Here is a 24,152-nt window from a genome sequence, read left to right on the forward strand (position 1 = left end):
CACTGAATTTAAATGTTTTTTTCAACAAATTTACACTGGCGAGTCCTCATCAATAATACTTATTAATACTTAATCAAGGTCCAGTGTCCCAATCTAGGAAATGTTAAGTAAGAACGACACTCACCTCATTGACATTTTGATAACACTATAGCCAGCAATTGCATGTAAGGCCTTAACAGACCTTTGACCCCATGCTTTGGGTGATTTATGAGAAACCTTGAAACCATTGTTCTGATTGACAAAACAAAGAATTTTAAAATCCTATACATGATTTTATTTGTAACAGAGATTCACAGAAAAAATATGAAGCCTCATAGGATGGGGAGCCAGATCACCTTTAGATATGAGAGAACATAAGAAATACCGTTCTAGGCTTCTCGTTCATCTTTGCATTGGGAACTACCGTAGGGCCCTCCAGGACCGCATTCCACCATGTGTAAGAAAACCCAGATGAGTAAGACATTCCTTGACCTAGAGAAAGGTGGGGCACAGTCACCTTTGTCCAGCAAGCGAGGACTGTTTGACCCGTGATGTCTGCCAAGTGTCAGCCTCATGTCAGGGAGCTTCCCTTGTCCCCAAATGACAGGCAGCTTGGAGCCCAGGTGCAGGAAATTGTGTCACACTCCACAACCTCACCTGACGCGCTTGGATCTGCCTTCTTCCAGGGGGGAATTCTCTGGAAGAGGTGTGGAGGGTGTCAGAGTTCGTCTGGCCGGGAACCTTTTGAAGAATGATCTCAACCTCATTCTCATTCTGAGCACCTTGTTATCGCCCCAGATAATCTTACAGTGTAAACGATTTCCAGCTGCCTTTGGAGAAAGCCCACGGTCCGTCCCGACAACAGCGACAACTGTTCGTGGGTTACTGGAGCTTGTTAATAGGGCTTGGGTTTCATTACTGCGGGAATGTAACAGAGCCCCCGAGTGCCCCGATTTGTAAATTCAGTTCCTTTGAAGTCAGGTAAGATCTTCCTTTCCACTTTTTCCTTTGTTTCTTTGCTTCTCTCTGATCCCCCCTCCCCCTGCACACACACGAATCATTTTTAAACAATCAGGCACGCAAGTATCACCCTGGTATCTGAATTCAGAGATCTGGAAGGCTCTTTATTCTGGGAAACACGTAGGCTGCGCATTCCCGAAACGGAATCAACAAAACCTGTGCACTCCCAGGTGGGAAGAGGTAATTGCAGGTGTAAACCCGGCGATGGAGCGAGAACAGGCAACCGAATGTAATAAGCAAGCTGCAGCCGAAGCGTTGGTGAGGCTCCTTGGCCGTCTTTTCATTTGAATTCATTTGCATTTCTTCAGTCTAAGATGTCACAACGAAACACTCTATATATTCCAGCAGGCTCATCAATCTATGACAGGAATTTTGCCTTCAGCTAGTCTAAGTAACGTGTGTGTGTGTGTGTGTGTGTGTGTGTGTGTGTGTGTGCATGCCCACCAGAGGCCACAGCTGAGGTGGTACTGATTTGGATCTTTTGTTGTAAGAACAGCTTGTTTGAAAACTCTGTCAAAATGCAGGCTCTGGGTGATCTCCAGCACTCCGAGGCCACACATGGGTTAAGAAACCGAGAGTCAAGAGAGAGCAGCAGATTTCTCATCAGAGCCACGGTGGGCTTGACCCTCAGCCTGCTGCACACAGTGCAATGGACCCTCTGCAGAATCTTTTCTTTCTCTTTTTCTTTCTCTTTCCCTTCTCCCCTTTTTAGTGAGAAAGAAAAAAAATTGTCCAACTTCCATTTTCTGTCTTGTTCAGTGACTAAAGGATATTTTTTAGAAAAATATTTTGTGAAGCGTTCAGGATAAAACTGACAGTCCTTTTGCTCTCTCTCCTCCGCCTCAAGAGCCTGTGGTCATCCCGTGCCCAAAAGGGGCCTTGAGCCCTTCAGGACAAGGTCTGTCAGAGGCTAGGGATGTCAAGGCAGGTCTCGACATTTCCTCGTGAGACCTGGTAAGTGCATCTTGCTCCAGGCACGTGACAGGGAGGAACGATGATGAGACCACATTGAAAACACATCATGAATGGCTGCGTTAGCTCCCAGTTACTGCCTAAGGAATCTTACTAACCATGAAGCTTAAGACAACACATGTTGATGGATCACACAACAAAAGTCAGAAGGCCAGAGTGAGGCTCAGTGCATTAGAACTGAGGGTCCAGCAGGCTCCATTGCTCTGGAGGCTTCAGAGAAGACTGTTTCCTTGTGTTTTCCAGCTTCTGGAAGCCACCTACATAGCTTATCTTATGACTACTTCGCAGTTAAAACAATCAGCGTTTTGAGTCTCTCTCTCTGATTCCCTTTTCAGGTTCTTTTACATTAGAGGGCCTATTCTGACTACATTGGCTCCCATCATGCGAGAGAATCTTCCTGTATTAACGTCAGCAGATAAGTAAACTCGAAGCAATTTGGAGTGAATTTTTCTTTTCCATGGCATAATATAGGCACAGGCACTGGTGACTGGAGTATGGGCATCTTTAGGAAGTCTCCACTATACCTGTCAAAGAGAAAGAGAATCAATGACTTGGGATTGTAATTGTATAGAAAATGGAGGCATGCCCATAGAGAACGGCCATGAAGCAGAGAAAAGCTGCGATTTTTCAATATCTTAACCCAGGCTAAAGGCCACTGAGAAAAGAGAAAATGCAATGGGAGAAAACAAGAGCGGATACCAGAATTCGAAAGGAATCAGAGGTGAGCCGGCTATGAAGCACTGAGAAATGCTGATAGAGCTCAGGAACCATTTGGGAAGCAAGAAATAAAAGCACAGAAATGGAAAGACACACGCTCAGACCCAGTGTTGCTCAGACCTGAATTCTTAGGAAGCTCAGTCTAGCACAAGCTCCATTCCTCACCAGCAAGCTGCTCCACCAGGTACGACATGGCCACATCTGTCTTTCAAAACCTCGCGGCAACTTTAGTCCTTCATAACCTGTGCCTGAGTTCGTCAGCTTGTGGAGGTAGGGGAAGAGCGGAAATCCTGTCTTCACTGGTTTCCCGCGCTACTGGGGCTATCGGTCTTCTGGTCCCCCACCCAGACACCTTTATCAGCTCCAGGGTTGCTGTCACACTTATTCCTTTTCCCGCCACACCTCTGAGGGAGGCTATATCTTCTGTCAGCTTTGGGGAAGGACAGCGCTGGCTTATCATCATGCTTCCAGGAACTGGGGGAGAGTTCTGCAAACTTCGGGCTGCATGGAACTGCAAACGGAAGTGCACTGTCGTTATTAAATCAGCATTAAATATGAAGGACTTATCAGTGTGCAAATGTGGAGAGCCAGCAGATTAGTTGTAAACTGCTTTACAGGTAGCTAGAGATCTGACCTCTGAGACTGACATTAAAACCTTCAAAGTTTCTGGCACCGCTAACCAGGAAACAGGATGCTTGTGAGTAGAGGGAATGACTTGGCTCCAACGTCAACCTCATTCCACCATCCCCAAGGTAGTATTACTCAAGGTGGACAAAACATTTTGCTAATAGCTAATAATACACACATATGCACACTTTTTATAGAGTACTAAAAACAAACAGCCAAGAAGTGAAACTTTTTTAAAAAATAATTACCATTGTAATACATCTAGAAACTCACAAAATGTTTAATGTTCTATTTATAAAGTCTGTGAAAACTATACTGAAAATTCTAAGAAAGCTACTAAAGACCCAGGTAAATAGCAAGATATACTAAGTTCATGAATCAGAAGACTCCAGTTTCGAAAACGTTTTTATTTCACAATAATTTTAGATATGCTATCTGCATACATGCTCCACCTGGCTGTCCTTAATGTAAAATCTTATGTAACCATGGTACAGTTAGCAAAACTAAATTATTGTGGAGATAACATTGTTAACTGGATCGCATAGACACCATTCAGACTTCATTTAGCATTTTCCAGTACTCTTCCTTTCAGGAATACCACCAAGGGTCCCACCACTCACACTTGAGGCCTTGTGTCCTTTTTAGTATTTCTGTGCTGTCTTGTTCTGAACAACATTTCAAAGAATACATTCCGGGCGTTTTGTTCCTGGCTGTTATTTTTTTATATTAGACTCTTATGAGTTTGATGAAAGGGTAAGACAGAGATGGTGTGCCATTTCGCTACCTTGTATCAGGGCTCTGACTTGTGAGCATGACTTATTACTGGTTATGTGAACTCGGTACTATGGCTACTGTCATGTCTGGGACAACTGAATTTCTCTGTTCCATTAAACATGGTGCCTAGCCTGTGAAGACACGACACTATGCACAAAATTTAGCTCAACATGAATGATAAGTCTAAATGTAAGACTAAAATCATAAAGCTTTTACATAAACGAACAAGAGTAAAGAGATTTTTTTCAAATTCAGGTAGGCAAAGCCTGAAAGAACACATGCACGCTTAAAAACTCACAAACGTACAAAGAATGAATCATAAGACAAAAAAATCATAAATTAGCCTTCATCTAAAGTGAAACTTTCTGGGCACCAGAGAGATAGTTAAGAAAAGATGCTGCTTTTGCTGAAGATCCAAATTCACTTCCTAGTACCCAGACTGGTAGCTCACAACTACCTATAACTCTAAGTCCAGGACCCTCTAACTTGCTTCTTCAGGCACCTGCCTTCGCATACCATAGCCAAACAGAGAGAGCCTCACATAAACAAAGTATTTTTAATCTTAAGACTATTTTAAAAATTAAAAATGTCTGATCAAAAGGCAACATTTAAAAATTTAAGAGACAAGCCAAAGCTATCTGGAGAGAAAATGGTTGCCACGCGTATACCGACAGAAGACTTCTGGACTCAAACTGGACAGAATGGGGAGGACGTGGTGAGTACCACTCACAAAGAAGACGAAATAACCATTTTTTAAACTGACAAAATACCTCAACAATAACTTCCAAAGGAATATACGCAATTGCCAGCAAGAATAGAACAGATGTTGAACATCATTAGCTGCACAGATTAAAACCATGATGAGCTACCACTCCACCCCTGCTAAGGAAGCCAACATTAAAGAGACAGACAATACTACACTTTGGCAAGGATGTGAATTGCTGGGACTACTCATGCATTTCTGGTGGAAATGTAAAACAGTTCGGCAGTTGCTTCTAAAGTTAAACACATGCTTATTTTAGAAACCCTCCATCCCCACCTAGGTATTCACTCAAGAGGAATGAAAACATGCATGTCACAAAGAATCGTTCAAGTATATTTTAGGTGCTTTATTCATAACTTCCACAACCTATAGAACAGTAAAAACCCATGGGAGCTGTGTAGATAAAAATGCATCTCTGCAATGGAAACCAACTCAAGAATAAATTATACTGCATGAAAGATGGCAGATCAAAAGAGAACACACGTCGTATGCTTCCATTGATACATACTCTAAAATGACAGAGATCATCTATGTAGTGACAAACATGGATGCATGGCGGACACCCTGAACCTTGACTAGACTGTGGTACTGACTACACAGAACATTTGAAATAATTACTTTGTGGAGATGGAAATGAGATATATTCTCACAATGTTGGGGTACCATGAGTTTACACACTTGTCAACACATACATTAGAATTTTAAATTATTGCAAGTAGAGTGTAAAAAACCTTTTGTTTCATGTCATATATTTTATAAAACAAATCAGCTATTTTTTCGGCAATGCATATTGCCTAGTATTTTTGGAAATCAGCTATGGAAGCCAAGGTTGTGCGTGTGGGGTATGTTTATCAGTGCTATGGCCCTCCTATCAACGAGAGGAAACCGTACATCTCACTGCATCTCCTAGAACATGTCTGCTTTCTCTAATGTTTCCTTTGGGGTGGAGTTTGCTGAGCCATTTGCTCCTTGAATACTCAACTCTAGCAGACTCACCTCTGGATTGGACACAGATCACTCTCAGAAACTGTCTTAACAGTTCAAGTTAGTGCTGCAAAATAGAACCACGACTTCTGTCTGTCAAAATCACTTCAAGCAATGACACTTCTACAGCATTGTGGCCACCTAAAACCCCCACGTTGTTTGCTAATCAGTTTGGTCTACAGAGAGGAAGAGTAGTAGATCGGGGAAAATGCTTAGCACAGGTCTGTGATAAAAAAAAAAATACAAAGACTACCAGACACCCTTTATTATAAATAAAAAAATTCCCAAAAATTGATGGAGCATCTCATCATGACCGGGGATGCACATGGACCTCTAATTAGCAAAATACAGAAAAATTTGAATGTCAAAAAAATTGAAAGTTAACTATATTTTGAGTAAAGGAAATTACTTAAATGATTTATATTGATTTTAAAAACAAAAAAGAAATGAAATTTCAGCACAAAATATCAAGGGATCAGTAGAATATTTGATTCTACTAAGGAATGCCATTACAGAAATTTCAAAATCAAGGTTATAAAAGAATGGGCTATAAAGACAGTCTCAAGATGTCATCAGAGTTGAACGACTATCAAAGAAGGGACTTTGGAATGGAGAAATCAAGTAACTTGCACAGTGACTGCTCATCTAAACACAGACCACTGATGATGACTTAAGGTGAAGTTATGTGTCCCTTTTATAGAGGCATGGACTATATACACTAATCATAGCTTTTCTGCCAAAAAAAAAAAAAAACCCTTGCCTTGTATCTAATCATAAGGATTTGTGGACACTTGTTAAAACTGGTCTGAAACCCTCCTATGTAACAATCTTGTGAAGTATGAGACTCTTTCAAGCATGACAGCAAAATGGAATGTAAGATTCAAAAGAAGTAAAAGTCATACCTTAGTAAAACTGATGGAAAAGTGAATATTGGAATATTACCTCAGTGTTCAAATTCTTAGTTTGACGATAGTACTGTTTTTTTTTTTTTTTTTTTTTTTTTTTTTAAAGAAAATACCAAGACACTTACAGATAAAAGATTAAGATTTAGGGAAAAATCCCGTGATGTAGGTAGAAGTCTTGGACAAGTTCATCTGACGGAAGATGTGCAGATAAACACACGACAACTCCATCTCACAGTGTCTAACTCTTTATCAAGACAACTTTGAAATAAAGAAGACCAGAAAAGCCAGACGACAAGCCACACCCATGCGAGCAGAAGAGGAGTTCACAAGCATCTCAAACGGGCATTACCGCTGCATTTTTTGCTCCCATTATTTCTCTACCCTCTGAGAGGCAAAAACTAGTGGCCATGGACAGTTGAAAGTTCTATTAGCAGGACATAACTTGTACACATGGATCGATTTAAAGGCAATGGAAGACACCATGTTTCTAGATGTTAAGTCCTGTGGTTTCAACTACAGATATACTAGGGATTCTTGAGAGCAAGAGATCTATGGTGGTTGATGTGGCTGGGGGACTGGGGCTTGTGACACACTAAAATTACAGAACTGGAACTCAGGAACAGAAACCGCCCGCACGTGTGCAAAGGAAATCCAGTAATTGACAGTCTATGATCTAAATCAGAAGGGCTTTCACGGGAAGAAAATTCTGAATGACTTTTGAAGGAAGGATTGGAATTATATAAATCACGAAATACACATTTGAGAGGAAGGAACCTCAGGGGTAATCACCTCCCCAATTCCACATTTTTATAAGTGGAAATAATCAGGTTTGTTTTGAAGGCTATATACTTAGAGGAGTGAAAGGAAGATTTGGCCGATTTGAGAATGCTAGGCAGGAGCAGAGGCGGGTATGATTTGGGCATATCATCCAGCATTTCTGAGCCTTTATCTGATGGGATGAGGTTATGATATTGGTTTTTAACTTGGGTTTCCTGGTGACTTCCTTGATAAATCAAACACAGTGGGAGCAACATTGTAAGACAGAGAGAACTGGGCCCTTAAAATACTCATCCTTAGAACTCTGAACCTCCAAGTAACAGAGTCCAGCTGTTTAGAAGATGACTTGTATAAGACGAACAAGACTCACTAAGAGAGCTTAGAGAACAAGAAATACCACAGGGAAAGAGCAAGCAGTAAAGGAATGCCAGGGTACCAGGCAAGAGAGGGAAGAGGCCCTCTGAGAAGTAATCCCTCCAGCCCCAGGTAGCCACACTGATGTCTTGTGGATCAGAAATATGGTACCAATCCAAGTTTATTCTAAGCTCTTGCTAGATCTAGGGGCAAGTAAAATATTTATTTTAAGCTGTTAAACTTTGAAATATTTAGGTATGAAGCTAATTTTAAAAAGCTAATTGCTAGTGTCTAGTGTCCCTTGCAAGTCTCTCTCTCTCTCTCTCTCTCTCTCTCTCTCTCTCTCTCTCTCTCTCTCTCTCTCTTTTGTCTTCATAAAATCCTGCAAGAGAAAAAATGGCTGCAGATCTTTGGTTAAAGGAATAAGCAAGTAGAAAGTGGCAAGCTGACTTGCGTGGGTGGTTGGTGGTAGCAGAAAGAATGGTCAGTGTCTGTGGGGAATGAGGGGATGCCAGAAATTAACGTTCTTAGGTCACTTTCTAAGGGTATAAAACCTTATTTTGGAATATTCCCTTCAATCCATGAAATTTACATCCTCTTCGCATCCAAATTTTCTTTTATAAAGGAAGAAAATGACAATCCTGGTTCTCCCTGCCTCGGAGACTGATCATGATAGCACAAGATAGGCACCATCCATGTTCTTTCTGATGATGTCTAGCTCTTCATGTTCTGGGTGCATGGAGAAACTGTACTTCCTGTCCCTTTGTGGCTGAGTGTGGTCATGTGATTAGTTGGAACCAATGGATGTTTGCCTCTTCTGAGTTAGTGTGTGTACTAGCAAGGTCTAGATCTTTCAACGCTCTCTTGCCCCGTTACAGAAGTCAACGATTGACATCCTGCTGATGCCATCATCCTGGTTTACTGAGTGATTCAGGGATGAGTGACAGCTGCCAAAATATAATGGACATGTAACATGAATGACCAATGTTCATTTCTGTCACCAAGACTTCAGGGATTGCCTGCACCGTGACATGGCACAAACTCTTCTGACCCATTCATGACAGGGGATTGGAAATGCCCAGGAAACTGCAAAGGGATGTTACTCCTACAGAGGACAGGCTTCGGCGGGCTTCTAAGCGGAGAAGCACTCTGACTGATCATTCTATTTCTAGTAGGCTTTTGTAGTTTCGTTATACATAAGGAGTCATCTGGCTTCTCTGAGTCAAAACTGCCTACAGAAATGACTGTGGCGATGGTGGTGGTGAGAGCAGTATTTACCTCCCTACCCAGTGTTCACTGTCTACTGGGCGACTACGAGTCACTGTACAAACAAATTCACTCTCAAACAACATACCTGTTGAATGCATTTACCCACCTTATGTTAATAGCTGTAGAAATTGACATTAGGGCGGTTCAGTACTCAGTTGTGCCCGTTGCCTCCCCATCTTTGGGTCTCTGCTTGAGAAGAACTCCAGGGCTATGGTAAGGAAAAGTGAGGGTCTCCCCTATAAAACACATAGAGAACATGGCACACGTTCTGAACGCATTATATTCTTGCTTTCAATAGGGTTTTAACGGGAAGTTGAAGTCAGCTAGACAGCCCTGGGTCCAAGCCATCTGGTACCCATGTGTAAGATGCGCGTGCTTCCCTACGTCCTTCCAGGATGGCACAGACATTAATTGCTTAATGTGGAAGAGGCAGGAGCTGGGAGCAATAATGTTCAATTCCAAAGTCAGCTTGATTTTACCTTCATGGGCCCCAGCATGATGCTACCCACAGGCCCCTCAGGGCTTAAAAGTACCACTTGGAGCTTCAGCTCCATTTGGGGCATGTGGGGTTGGCACAGAGACCACAGTACCAACCTGATTAAGTACATGTGGTAAATGTGAAGGGTGAAGATGTTCAAAATATCCCTGGACCCACCCCAAACTTTGGGTGGCCTCAAAATGCCAAGCTCGGCCTGGAACTAGCGCTTGCATGCAGTGATCTTAAATTAGAGGACATCAGATTCATTTCACAGTGTTTGGGGGGGGGGGCTGGAAGACATGAAGACATTTGGACCGGGTTCAGAAGAAGACCAGAGAGACTTGTACTGATGAGAGTCCTGATGGAATCACGTGGACCTGAGTACAGAGCCTCACTCCCTGGTCCTCCCTGGAACCCGAGCACAGCCGTTCTCTCCTCTTTAGCAATTCCCTGCCCCGCTCCATCTGTCAAACCTCACCTTAAGCTCAAATACCTCAGTCCCTTAGGTCTAATTTCCCATGGTTCTGAATTTTTTTCTTTCCTCCTCTAAGATATCTTGGAGAAAGCCTATTTCCAACTCCACAAGTCTTATCTAAATTCAGAATCCCGGGGTTTCTGTTTACCTTTCTTCTTGCCGTTAACCCTCCAGAGCGAGCAGCCCATAACTTACCTTGACTTCTTGTCTTGACACTACTAATTGATTCGTCAACCAATGTTAGTTTCCTGCCACCTGACACGTAAGGCACTGAGCTTGAAACTGGGCACAGCAATGAATCATGAAGACATCATTCCTGTCCACACAAACATGCATTCTAACCATGAGATGGACCTCATCCTCCGGAAGTGCATCTATCTTTCACTCTGCCAAAGTCTCCCTCATCTTGTTCCTGTAGTCAGAAATCAGCCCTTTGGGGGAAACAGCTACATCTTCACTAGTAGCAGACTTAAAGGAAGGTCTGTATGCATTGAGCATAGTATACACACTGACTGTGGGTTTTGCCTGGTGATGTGCTTTGGCTATTAGATTGTGACAAAATAATTACTTAAATTATAGTAAACGAGTCTTTTAAATTAGCATGAGATAGTGAAATCACAACCAAGTCCTCTCAATCTTCCAAAAAGCTAGCCTGGACTTGTTCAAATAGTATAATCATCAGTAAGCGAATATGGGGCACAAATACTTTTTATTTATAGTTAACTTTATTACTGTGTGTGTATGTTTGATGCACATATGTTGTACAAGTGCAGGTATGTAGGGGCCATGAGCCATGTGGAGAAGCCAAAAGACCACTCTTGGGAGCCCGTTCTCTCCTTCCACCATAAGAAAGTCTCAAGTCATCTGACCCATATGACAAGCATCTTTATCAGCTGACCATCTCAGTAGCCCCACACAAAGTATTTTTTATGCTGTGTTTGTGAAGTAGGCAATATGAAGTAGGGAGACATAACTTGATTCCAAACAATGAACCCATAGGTCAGTGAGTCCAAGATATGTACTAATTGGTCAGTAGAGATATGGGCGAATTGGTCAGTGATCATCCTAGTCTTCCAGAGGCCTGGAACACTCAAGGTTACAAATACAAAGTGTGCAAAAACCTGAAGCCACAATCAGTCTAACACACTCTTTGTTTTGTGTTTACCCCTCGTATCACTTAGCTATCACCATATAATGAATCCCTCAGTACTTAATTGCCTACAACAGTACACTGAGTTAGGTTAGGCTCTTCGAAGACTAGATGTGAGGATATGAGGGTGACTGTGGAAAACCATAAAAAAAGACATTGGTTTTGAAATTTAACTTACTGGAAGATGACAGTCATGTATCTACCTGAAGGAATTTAATTCCAAACAGAAGGAATAAGATGGATGGGCACGTTGAAGGAAAACTGAATAGCAGAAATGAGAGCCAGAGTAGATGCATCAATCTGGAGAGACAGAACTGGTTGCAACTACCAACTGAGCAAGTAATTATGGGGAGTGGAAAGAGAGGAAAAGAGAAATGAAGTTGAAGTTAACCAAACTGAGAAGTGAGACTATTTGGCCAGTTACACAGTGGCAAAAGTGGCAGTGTGGTATGTCACATGGAAATCAGATGACTAAAACGGGGTACTGGAAAAAAATTACTACAACTGAGAGCTAGATGACCCTGGTAGCTAATAGTGAAGAAAACATTCCAGGGATGAAAGCCCAGGACACTCCAATTCCTACTGGAGACTAGGAGTAAAAGGAGTTATCAAAGTGTGAGATTAGGAAAGAGAAGGCCAGAGGTAAGAAAGCTGGGTAGAGTTGCATCACTTGAGCCTAGACAGACGTGCACTGTGATGTGGGGTGTCCTTCTGTATATGTGTTGCTTTTATTGGGTTGATGAGTAAAGCTGTTTGGTCCAAATATACATATACAGAAGGACATCCCACGTCACACTGAAGAAGAAAGGGGGGACTTGTAAGTCATATGTCCTTGAGAACCCTAATGTAAAGATAGAGGGTTGACAACTTGGCCTTGTGAAGTAGAGGAACTGCCATAATTAAGAGACAAAAATACCATTTAAGTAAATTCACTGATGAAAGAGAGGCAAGGAAATATGGGGAAAGAAAAAGAGAAAAACTTGCCTTTATAAAAGTAGATATTATTGAAGAATATATGGTAGGAGTACACAATCCAGATTTTTTTAAAAATGATGATGTATCAAAGAAATAATTATTAAAAACAAGTCCTTAAAAGTAGATTCCAGAGCATGGTAAGCAGTTTGAAAATGAATTTAAACTTTCTTATTTATTTACTCGTGTATTTATTTGTTTGTATGTGCGCATTGGCATATAGGAGCCACAGCACACATTTGGAGATCCAAGAACAACCTCCAGGAATCTGTTCCCTTCTTCTACTGCACGGATTGACCTTGGGCTTAGTGTCAAGAGCCATTATTCAGGGGACAGTCTCACCAATACAAGGAACGAATGTACTAGATAAATGTGGTCCATTTCCCATGTATTACTGAGGGCTCATTTTAGATTTGTTGCCATAAATGAGGAAAAAATTGAAGAAGTCTTGTCTAGTTTATGCAATAATATTTTAATGGCTCACTCCAGATTCAGAATGAGAGGGTAAAGTAGAAGATTTAAAGCAAAGGGAGATGGAGAATACGTATGAGGAGCCACCGTTTCTCATGGAGTCAGTTGGTTCAGAAGAAACTGAACATGCAAGAGGTTTGATCAATAGTGAAAAACCTGAGATTCCATAAATGAACATCTAAACAAGATTCAGAGATACAATAGGGTTGAGTTGTGAAATTAATCATGTTAGAAAGACAGAAAGGTAAAAGCAAAGAGGTAGAATTAAAATAAAAATTTCAAAAGTGATGTAGTTCCTGAAAGTGGAAAAGGCCCTGGTGTAATCATGAGGGCACTAAGTACTATTCAGGAAGAAGATCACTGGAGCCTGAGCGGCAAGAAACTGAGAAGCTGGAGAAGAAAGAACAGAAACTTTTGGTCTCACACTGCAATTGTGCCCAACTTACTGCTGGCTGAGTAGATAGATACAGATAGTTGTCTGTTCTCTCAAAGGCAGAAAACGTTAAGAGTTCTGCACCAATGGCCATTCACTCACAGATGAAGGCACAGTGGTAACAATGGCTCCCCAAACTCCAGTTCCCAAGGGCATCTTAGTGACGAACTGATCCTACTTGCCCATTTGAATGCCTTACAGAATAAAACCCTTCCCCTATCAGATACTTCTAATCAGTCTGGTGTAACTTTTTATCCACCCCCACTTCCACAGACAATCCGTGTTATACTCTGGGATGTAAACAAATCTTACCCTACAGACAAGAAGAGATCTTTATATTTCCTACCCCAAAATGTCTCAGGGGAAGGAAATGCCTCGCATGTTAACATACTGGAATTCCTTATTTGGTACACCCCTTTAACTCCTGAGCTTCATCAGAGGATCAAGAGCGTGCTGTTCCCGGAAATATTTGCCTGAGACATTCTTTGAGATATGTCTCTAATTCTACATGGATCCTGAAGCGAGGAAGTGGGAAAAAATAACTCAGTCAAAAGGTAAATTTTCGTTCAATAAATATAGGTAAGCTAGGTAAGCCTGTGTGTATGTGCATGCATGTGTGCGTGCATGTTTACGACAGATGGGGAGGTGCTTGCTTGGTGAGATGTCATCACGGGATCTTGAGCTCTGGGGTAACTACAGAAGGACTTACACAATATCCAAACTTAGGTTTTTTTTTTTTTTTTTTTTTTTTTTAAATAACAGTCATAAGCTCTTCCATACATTAGTTGAAGGCTGTACGACAGTCAGAAGTTCTTCCATACAGTAGTTGGAGGCTTACGACAGTCAGAAGCTCTTCCATTCAGTAGCTGGAGGCTGTGCGACAGTCGGAAGCTCTTCTATACAGCAGTCAGATGCTATACAGCAGTCAGACACTCTTCTATGCGACTGTAAAGTACAGGAAGCCTTGACTTTTGAAGTTGGTCAGAGAATATGAGTACAGAGATGTGTAACTGGACAGCTAAAAGCTGATAGGATGAGAAGGTGATGGCTAGAATATCTAGTCGGTTGGCTACTGGAGGTATCATGGGAGCAGACATCTTGCTGAGATTAAAGTGTGGAAAGAGCTGGAACTTTCTTGTTGGGGAAGAACAGACCTGGGGGCCTGTGTAGTACATGTGGAGGTCCCTGGTCTGACCCTTGCTGAACTGTCCCCAAACTAACCATCTGGGTTAAATAAATCTTTCCAGTGATCAAGACTCCAGATTCTCCTTTGATGAAATAGAGTTATAATATATGTGTTTCAAGGACAAGTTTTCTTTAACTTTTAAGGGAGGAAACCATGTCCAACTAGTTTAGGTAGAAAGAAAATTTAATGATTCATATAAAGTTCAAGAACCCTGAAAAGAATCACAGGTTCTCTTTCTCTAACACACATACTACCTTGGTAAAAATCTTTCTGTCGGGGTTCACAGCAGCTCAAATTTCATTTATCCTTACCGTTAGTATTGTACTGTCAAAAGAAGAAAAAAAGAAGAAATTCTTTTTCTCAGTGCTACAAACTTCTATCTTGGGATTAGCCCTTTTTAGTTGGCTTGGATCACATCTGATCTTGATTTTTACACTATTTTTAGGAGGATATACCACTCTGATTGACCTAAATCATGTACTCAATTTTGGAGATATAGCTGTATGGGAAAGTGGGATATGGAAAACTTATTTAAAAAGATATTTGAAAAGCTAAGTATGTAAGTATTTATAACCCTATCTTTATGGAGACTGAGGCGGGAAGATCATAAGTTCAAGGCCATCTTGAGTCACACAGCAAATAGAAGGCCAATCTGGGGTCCATAACCTGATCCCTACGGAGATGAGAAAGAAGAGAGAGGAAGAGGAAGGCAGAGCAAAAGGAAAGAGATGTCACGTGGTGCATTAAAAGAAGACAGTGAAATCCTCCTGAGCCTGATGCCCAGCTCAAGCTGATCACAGACTTATGATTAACAAAGGGCAGCTGATATCTCATGGGTGCCTGGTATGTATGCATTTTAACAAACGATGTCACTTAATCCTTATCCCAAACCCAGGAAGTACAGACAAAAGAGAGGATGATATATGGCAAGGCGCTGTCAGCAGCTTCCTTCTTACTTTCCTAGTTAACGCCAGCCTTGGCAGCGTGAAGGAGGGGAGCCCCCAAGGAATAGCAATGCATAAGACAAGATTCCTAGTGCCTCGGAATTATCTGCCTGAGCAAAGGTATTGAGAGGGAAAACGTGACTGGAAGAGAGAGCATCTGAAGGTTCAAATTGTAGGAGCAGTGGAGGTACATTCAGAGATACGGCCAGTCTCACCGTACACCTGTCTCTGCCATGGTCGCCATGCATTTATCTTCACTATGGGCTTTACAAGGGCATTTAACCTAGATTAATCTGCGTTAAAGCTTACTGTGATCATTTAGATCATTCAAGTTTTATGTTCACTTGATTCTCTCATATCTCTACTCTCTGGCTAGTATAAACCATGCCCACCAGGATTCATGCTTAGAAAATGCCCCCTAATCTCTGTCCTTAGCCTTCTCTGCCCCACTCACTGTCATTCAGTCAAAACTCCTTAAACTCTTCCCAGATGCCACCTGTGTCCTAAAGTCTCCTGTCAGGTGGCATATCCCTGTCCAGCCTTGAAGAGCTGTTAATATTCCATAGCTGTTCTAGAACATCCTTGCTTGTTCTGTCTGCATCTTTGTACGGTGCTCCTTGACAGACACACACACACGCACACATGCACACACGCACACCCAAAAGTCAATCAGTTATTGAAATTAACCAGTCAGTTATGTAAAAATCAAGTCTCCAGTTTGTTTAATTGAATTAACTAGCGAATGTTGTTTGGCTTGCACAGAACTGCGCTGAAAGGAAATTACCTCAACAGTTTTCGAATTTAGCCATGTCAGAGAAAGATCATTTCCAACTGGCAGCTTGCAGTGGAAACTCGTCTACATTGCGATGTGTTTTTCCCCCTGAAATAGCTCCCTGCTTTGTTATTGTAGGATCATTTATGAGCACGGCTGGAGCGACCCCAGGGTCTGCATTTCCAAATCAAATGGCCTTAGAGTGTTTGTTCTCAGCGCAGACTTACCAGCCTGAATGGAAGCCTGTGCTCTACACATTCAATAAATAATAACAGAAAGAATTCTGGGTTATGTGAATGTTTTCCTGGCAAAGCTTAATCTAATTAACCCGATATCATCAACCTTTGCTAAGCAGTTTGTGTACATTTGGACCTGGTAGCCTGAGTGACTAACATATCTTTGGAAGGTGTGAACATATTACACAGGATCAACAGTTTGCACACTGGTGAGGAGGGGACTCCAGGAAAGAAACCATTTGCAACAAAGTCTATGGATTAGCTCCTCTGTTTCCCCCTTCTTCTGTTTATCCTGCCCTAGATACAAAAATACTGGGCCCTACCCACTGGCAAATCCACAGGTCAGCTTAGAAGCCTGGGTGGAGAACCAGCCAGGGAGGCACCTTGGGATGTGCCTATCCCAGTAGACCATTCCCAAACTTCAAAACAGCTTACTGGAGTTGACTGACTCTCTGGGTGATAGTGAGCAGTAAAAGCCACACCATTCTGATCTATTTTACCTGATTAAATCCCCTTTGACCTTTCTGAATCTCAAACTGTGTTAAGAATGAGAACCACAGTTCAGAATGGGACGGAAAGAACAGAGAGACTCCCACTGGGAGTCTCTGGAGTCCTACTCCCCGGGGTAGCTTCAGGCAGAGGTGGGAACTAAGAAAGTGATAAATTGAGAAATAACTTTCTGTTGTTCACCAGCCACACCGTTAGCCGAACTCGCTATAGGACAGAAACAATTGGTGTGGACAGGGATATGCCAAATATATGATCAAATATATGATCTTAGAAGTTGTGGCCTTGTAAAACCCTTAACAATTTAATGCAACACACACACACATACACACGCGCTCTCTCTCTCTCTCTCTCTCTCTCTCTCTCTCTCTCTCTCTCTCTTGGATTTTCTGTGTAGATTGAACAAGATTTTTGCCGAGATACCATGACGGCATGTTATCCACAGACACAGCCGAATCCTCACCTTCTAAACCCACTTTTTCAAGTCACTATCGGAGCCTGACTTTAGCGAGAGCCTAGAAGACTGTGCATTGAAGGCAGTGCTGCCCCCCCCCCCCCCCNCCCCCCCCCCCCCCGTCACAAACAGTCAATTTAAACAGTGGAGAAGTCAGCATGACATCTCGCTATTTGGGAAATTAAGAGCCTCTTTGAAGAGGTTAAAAAATTTGTCTTTATTCTTTTCAGCAACTAGAACAAATCCAAATTTATAATGACAAGTCTGGATATTTTAAACAATTTCTATTCATGGTTGTCAATGCCTTAAGTTTCACTAAAGGTACTGTTCCCCCACCCCCACCCCCAACGTATGAGTCTGAAACCCACAGAGAAAGAGAGTCAAGGGTTGGACAGTGGTAAAAAGTCACCCTGGATCAATTTTAAGAGATAGGATAATGGAATAAAAATGTTTGTTTAAAGCTAGGTGTGATAGAACTTGCTAGTAATCCTAGCACTTGAGAACTGAGACAGGATTATGAGTTCAAGGTCACCTTGGGCTACACCTGGAATTCTGATCAGCTTGCCAGGTAGGAATCCTGTCTAAAAACAAACCAAAAACCAAAGTAGAAAAAACAGACAAAGATAAACAATAAAATGTATGTTAAAGCAAGATGGCTGTGCATGAACATTCGAATCAATTTTATATCAAATATCCTGGACATGGGGATGACTTATATGTCCATTAGCTACTGGGTGACTGAACAACCAAAGCATAAAGTTACTGGATGACATAACCTTGTGGTGAAAAGGGGTGAACTACTGACACCCACGGAAACTTGGAATGTATTCAAAGGGATTATGGAGAAGGAGGGGTCAATTTCCGAAGCTTGTACGCTTTCACTACATTATGGTCTTGAAAAGAAAACACTATAGAGAGCAAGAAAAACAGTGGCTGGAATGCATTGGCACAGCAAGAAAAACCCTGTGGTGGCAAAATGGCTCAGCATGTGGAATTTGCCAGGGGCATGTGACCCTATCCATGTGGTCTAGTTGAAAATGTTGTGTGAACATACGCGCGCGTGTGCACACACACACAGACACACACACACACAAATGTAAAACTAGCAAAAACCAAACTTTGTGGATATTTTACAAACATCAGGTTCTTGATCTTGATATTGAGCAAGACACTGTAACTGAAGGGGCCCAATAGAAGTTCTGTTTATGGATGAAGATTAATTTTTATTTAATGAAATTAATTTTCATTAAGTCTTTGGGTTAAAACATGAAGTTATCTTGCCTTAGAGGTTTAGCCTGTAATCTCAGCAATTGGAAGCTGAGGTTGGAGGATCACTGCAAGGTGGAGGTCAGCCTAGGGGCTGCATGGTGAATTCTAGATATAAAACCTGGGATATAAAGACCTTGTCTTAAACAGCAAAAAGTTACGGCAGTCTTTGATAAAAAGCTGAGCAATAATCTACAAGAAAACAACTAAAAGCTTGAAGATGTCACTAGATTCTTTAGTGTGGGCAGGGTTCTTACAAGTCAAACAAAATCTTTTAAAACACGTCTCAAAAATATGACTCTATATGACTCTGTATATTTGTCATGCTTCTATGAACCTAACCTGTCCATGTGGTCTAGCTGAACACACACACACACACACACACACACACACACACACTAGGAGACAGAGGGACAGAGAGGGTTAAAATTGCCAAAATATAAGCTCTGTGAACATTGTACTAGTGTTCAAAATAAACTTACGAAGATGTAATTCAGGAAATGAAAGTCACAGTCAAATGGCCAATGGACATTTTAAATATCTTTACTTTCCCATGTAGTTTAAGGTGCAATCCATGAAAAGATGTAGGCCTTGTCTTGGCAGTTTACAAGAAGAAAAGGTGTTTTGTGTTAATATTCAATGATAGTCTTAGTGTTGTCATGGGTATGTTTATCATGGGACGTAGACTGGCTCAAACTTCTAAGAAGGCCCACTGACAGGAGCAATGCCTTCCTTCTGTAGTAAAGGGCAGCAATTAAGGGGAATGTTGCTGTGTAGAAGGAGGATCTCAGGCCATGGGGGAGGTGCTTCAGCACCTTAAAGTACTCATCAAAGAAAGAATGCGTGTCCCCTAGCTCAGGCCTACTGACTCAAAACACAGTCATGTGCACTGTAATGGTTAGTACATATGAAGGACAGAGAAAATGTCCTATCTTCTGGTAACACAGTGGTCATGTGACCCACATATGCGTGGCCATACCGTTAGAAACAATGGACAACATTGTTATTATGTAAAAGAATACCCATCCAGTCTGTCAAGTAGGCTAGATGACACTTCCTAATGGTAGTCATCAATTACTGGTTTGCTATACTTTCATGATTATTTCAGAATATACCCTTGCTTGTTTTTTAGGTTAACCATAAAGTAGATCCATGCAGGTTCTTCCAGCAGAAGGCCTAGTACTATAGGGGAAGACAGCTCTGTGAATCCTCCAATAAATATCAAGAAGGACAATATCTGTGTATGGTTAGACAATGTTTCTATTTTAAGCTGAGTCCAAAAGTTTCAACAATTTAGAAGTTCATAATGTAGTAAAGTTACAGAAACTTTAGGGGTTCCGCTTGCCAAAGCAAAAGCCATTTTGAATGGCAACCACTGCGAATGGCCCAGAGTAACTCCAGTGAGTTTCCCCTGTATAGCTTCTCAGCAAACTAAAATAGACAATTCCATTAGACCCCAGAGTTAGGAATGTGCCTGACTCCTTGATATTATCTCAAAATAAACCAGGTACATTCCCCCACGATGAAGTCATTTTTTTCCTAACCCATAAGCATATCCTGTGGATGACTCAGACCGTGGTCATGCAATTGATCCTGCTACCCTGGACTGTGTTTCTCTCACTGCCTCTCCCAATGCACTGTATTTTATGCGATGTTAGATGTGGCTAGAATTATGCTTGGAAAAGTAACAAAGGTTTATTGAATTAATCATTGACCAGCAAAGAAGTAATTCTAACTGCAGAAACATTGAGGCTTCAGAGAATGTTTGGCTTTGGGATGACCTTACTGCCCTTTGCTCCAAAGGAATAACGGTGTTTTGAAAAAAAAATATGAAAAATTATGAAAATTGGCACGAGAAGTATTTAGCGGAGATACATGCAAATGTATGAAGCTTAATTGGAAATACATTAAAATATGATGGACAGAAGGGTACATGTACATATAACAAGTCTAGCGAACATAATGTTTCTAGCTTGGAAGTAGAAACAGCTTATGTTCCAGCTAATTATTTTGTCAATTTGACACAAGCCAGAGTTATTCAGGAAAAAGAACTTTGTCCTAGCTACTTTTTTATTGTTGTGATAAGACCCGATGGCCAAGGCAGCTTATTTTGAAAGTAAAGTTCTGCTGGCATGCATTCATGCCCACTCACACACGGTGTCAACAGCTGCCTTTGCACAAACACGGGAACGCCGAGGAGCTGCGACAATGTACAGCCAAGCCTTCTGTGAACTCGAACCGCGACTTATTACGTCACCCAAAATACAGTCCTGTTCCTCTCTCAGTTCATCCCAGCACTATCCGTGTTGTGACAGCTGAGGTCCCACATTGCAGAAAATCCCTGAGTTTCAGCAACTCTAGACACTTTCTCACAGTGAACCTTTTTGCACAGAATCCTCCACTCACGATTACGTACCAAGAGGGACTTCTAAATCTGACAACCTCCGGAATGGCACTGAACGAACCGCCTTCGTTGCTTGTCTATAAAGTGACACAAGAGACAAGTCTCATTCCCTGGCAGCAATAAGGATGAAGAGGGGTGCTGCTGGCCAGGTGGGACATACCTGGGACACCCAAATGTACCATAAATGATGGTTCTGGGAGTAATTGGTTATTAATAATACTCGGAACTGGACCAACTTGTTTATACCTATATTCTGTGGCTTAATAGTAAGTCTGATATATAACTTATAGTCACAGATATATTTAAACAAATGTTATTATTGTTTTTATTTCAGGCAGCCAGACATTAATTCTGTCACCTTTAACCCAGCATCAATACGCATCCTTCTGTCCTGCATTCCAATCATGGCTTATCTATCCCAATGAAATTACAGGTTCCCAATTAAACGTCATTTTTGGAAGCCTTGCTCTTTAAGATCCACTAGACTGGCTACTCTTTTAGACTGAGAGAGGTAATGCCATGGCCACCTTCACCCTTCAGTACCCATGGGAGCTTTATACTGTATTTTGTGGTGTGCTTAATATTGGATATCCTCCATGAAGGACTAAACTCCAAGAAGACAGTCCCTGAATAGATCCTTCAAATATTTCACTCACAGAGCCTAGCCCATGATGGCCCTCTAATGCGGATAGAGTCATCCCTTGTACAACAGTGGAGATGCAGTCTGAGAAACATGCCACGGTGCCATGTCCTCACTGTACAAATATCGTGGCATGTCCTTAGACAAGACAAGGTGGCTACAACCACCCTAGCAAGGTAATGCCAGGGACCACTGTCACATACCCACTGTGGTGGTGACCTAAATGCCATGTGCAGCCCATTCCTGTATTTGGATAGAAGGATGAGTCCTTCCAGCTTTGATGAATGGCTTAGCAAGCCACTGCCATCCCCTGAGCTGCACTGCATCAGTACAGAAAACTCACTCCAAGGCCTTAGGAAAGCACATGGAGCAAGAACAGGAAAATAAAGACATTCCTATTTATCTCAGTCTCTCTCTGCATGTGTGTGTGTGTGTGTGTGTGTGTGCACAAGATGTGTGTTCTTTTAAGTGTGTATGCAGACTGTGACGTACGTGTGGAGGTCAGAGGACATCCTCAGGTATCTTCTGTGCCAGGGGTCACTTCCCACCTTGCTTGAAACAAAGTCTCTTTGCTGTTCTCCACTGTGTGTGCCAGGCTAGCTGGTCCATGAGTTTCCAGGGATTCTCCTTTCTCGGGCCCCCATCTCCATGCTGGAGACCAGGGATTAGAGATGTGCAATGCCCCCACCAAGCATCACAAGGGCGCTGGAGATTCTAACTCTGATCCTCCTACTAACACAGCAAGCGGCTCATCCACTGAGCCATCACTGAAGCCCAAGTTCAGGTTGATATTTTTTCAATTTTTCTTTTTCTTAAGACATATAAAATGAAAAATGATTTTGCCCTTGGAGCTTTGTCCTAACCCTTTCTAGTCTCTCCTCTCCTCCCTCACCCCCCCCCTACACACACGCACACACATACACACACACACACACACACACACACACACGTATACTTTTCTTGGCAACATTGCACTAGAATCTGATTAGCACCATATTATATTATGGGCGGGTTTTTTTTTCCAAGTCTTGCAAGCCAAAACCTAGGCAGTGGTTCAACTGATCTTCGAAGTGGGCCTCTCCAGTGGAGCTGGGACGCTAGGGTGGCAGGCAGAGGAGGAATCTTGTGAGGAGACTTGCCCAAGCATTGCAAGTAGAGCATCTGCTTCTTGGCCTCCGAAGTGAAACAACTCAATAATTACAGACCTCCAGGCTTTTTTTTTTCCTACCTCAGGAAACATTTTACAACTAACTAGCAATTTCCAAAAATATGGCTCAAGCAACACGTCTCCCTATCTTCTTGTGTAGGAGAGGGTGTGAGCTGTAACGAGACAGGGGCTTGTTATCTCAGGGGGCTCTTGGCGAGGTGCTCCTGAGGACAGCTTTTAATTGGGTAAGCACATGATAGCGAAGACGGGGACTTTGAAACTTTCTTCCAGGAGAAACCAAGGCCCCGCTGCCAAGTCTTCTCGTTAGAATAAATTAAAATGTCAGCTGGGCGGGTGAGAAGGGTCGTGGGTGGGGAAGGAGGGCAAATACATAGCTTGACATCTTCATAAGACTGTGGAAGCTGGAAATTTGCTTCCAATTTTGAGAGCTCCCAGGTTTCTGGAACCCATTCAGGAATAAAGACAAGGCTTCCAGGTGGTCAGCCTGCTCACACTATAAGTAGCAAGGGGCCAGGTGCAGCGACTATAAATGAAAAGATCAGTCCTAACTCCAAGGGACTGTGCCGTGATGGGAACCCTCCAAGACTGGCATCCTCGGAACTTGAACCAGAGAAAAAGCAACATCAAAATTAATTTGGATGATCTGTCGATCTTGGGCTTATGCCCGAAATCATTTAAGGGTTCCCAAGTTCAGGGCCAGGTGGAACAGCGGCGATTCTTCCTCAGATTACAGCATGAAATCACCTGTGAGCCAGCAAAGCGCAGAGCCCGAGACTTAGCTACCAGTTGCCTCTTCCAGACAGACAGCCTTCTTTGGTTTCTTAAGGTCCCCCCTCCAGGCATCCACTGTATCTCAAACATAAGACAAAGAGGCTTGACTGTCTCTCCTCATTTTCCTTGAGGGCAGTGGTTCTCAACCTTCCTAATGCGGCCCTTTAATATAGCTCCTCATGTTGTGGTGACCTCCAACCATAAAGTTATTTTGTTCTTACTTCATAACTATAATTTTGCTACTGCTATGACTTGCAATATAAACATCTGATATGCAGGATATCTGAGACGTGACTCCAAAGGGGCCACGACCCACTGTTTGAGAACCGCTTTAGTGCACCATCTCTCTCTGAGTGGTCATTTGTCGGAAGACTTGTTGGAATCGGGGTGACTTCCAAGGCCTCTATTGTTCTGGGCAACATCCTCCCTGGGTCAGCTCTTGTTTTCAAGCCCATTTCTTCTTGCTCACAAAGGTAAAGTTGAACTTGTGTCCAACTTCTTGTGGGTGCAAGGGCACCAGTGGGCTGGGACCTGGAGGACAGGAAACCAGCCAGGGGCAGGTGAAGGCACAGAGTCCTGAAAAAAAGAGTTCAGGAAGGACACACTGGCAGTTCATGGGAGAACTGTGAGTTCGGGGGGGGGGGGGTTGTTTCAGGAAAACTTTCTTGAATTGTAAAATATGGT

General features: G+C 42.3%; 1 long non-coding RNA gene across 1 annotated transcript in view; it reads right to left on the reverse strand.

The window, feature by feature from the left end:
* Positions 1 to 296: 296 nt before the first annotated feature.
* The window catches only part of LOC126488321 (uncharacterized), a 30,569-nt gene continuing 6,713 nt past the window's right edge, over positions 297 to 24,152 (reverse strand). The window contains exons 2-3 of the long non-coding RNA XR_007588643.1: positions 9,248 to 9,377; positions 297 to 3,199 (exon numbers count right to left, since the gene is read on the reverse strand). This is a non-coding gene — a long non-coding RNA (uncharacterized lncRNA). The remainder of the gene's footprint in view (positions 3,200 to 9,247; positions 9,378 to 24,152) is intronic.

This window comes from Alexandromys fortis, unplaced genomic scaffold (assembly GCF_014885135.2).
Source record: "Alexandromys fortis isolate MF-2015 unplaced genomic scaffold, M_Fortis_MF-2015_v1.1 scaffold_202, whole genome shotgun sequence".
NCBI lineage: Eukaryota > Metazoa > Chordata > Mammalia > Rodentia > Cricetidae > Alexandromys > Alexandromys fortis.